Here is a 1,115-nt window from a genome sequence, read left to right on the forward strand (position 1 = left end):
TTATTTTTGGAAGGAGAAATGAATACACCACACTAAATATAATAACAACATAAACCTTTAATAAATAATTGTAACAGTTTATAAATATTTAAATGGTATATCTAAAAGTCCTAAGGGACTGCAGAAGGCATGGAGGGAAGATCTGACTTGCAAAGCACTAAAAATAGGTCCTGAGACGTGGGTTATCAGCTTCTGTTTCTTTGCAGGCAGGGAAATGTATACTGGGGAGTCTTTCTACAAAGATGACAGAGCAAAGTGCCTCTCCCAAGATTATCATGGAAGGAAGAACCCTGCTCCCAACTCTTCCCAGCACTGATTGCTGAGAACATTCAGACCCCATGAACTTGTGAGGCATTGCTAGGAAGGCCGAGCTAGTCATTTTTAAGAAACCCAGTATTCCAGCAATAGTGCTGAATGCTTTGCATGGATCACTGACAGTCTCCATCTTTTATGATAACAATAACTTTGGTTGCTTTGGCTACAGGTGATACCACTGACATTGTAAGTGGCTGAGAAACTGGTTGTTTACAACGCATAGTGAGCTGGGGATCTGGGGTCCAGTGATGCTTTGTGGGAAACTCTCTCTCTAAGAGAAAGCCTAAATACATGGCATCTTCTTGTTTTGTTCCTCTGGTCATGGGCAGAGCTAAGCCAACTACCTGGAAATTTGAGAGGATCCAGCCTTGATGAACTGAAAGCTGAGCTTTGGGTAAAAGGAAACTGGGGGCAATCTGGCAGTCAGTGGCTCCTAGGTAGCTAGCCAGACAGATGGAGGACACAAAGTTTACTGAACGAGAGAATTATCTCCCCCAATCTTTGCAACCAATGGAGATGCAGCCAGAAAAGTCTCTGCTGATGTATAGATAGAGACAAGGTCCAGCCGTGCTGTTGTATGAAATGATGCATGGGTTGGCAGGATTCAACGTGAGGTCAAAGTCTGGCAATGGGCAGCTCCTGTGGGATCATGAGAATGCTTGTTAACATTTTCTGTCTCTGTGTCTCTGTGTCTCTCTGTGTCTCTGTGTCTCTGTCTCTGTGTCTCTGTCTCTCTCTCTCTGTCTCTCTGTCTCTGTCTCTCTGTCTCTCTCTGTCTCTGTCTCTCTCTGTCTCTCTCT

This window comes from Mus caroli, chromosome 7 (genome assembly GCF_900094665.2).
Source record: "Mus caroli chromosome 7, CAROLI_EIJ_v1.1, whole genome shotgun sequence".
NCBI lineage: Eukaryota > Metazoa > Chordata > Mammalia > Rodentia > Muridae > Mus > Mus caroli.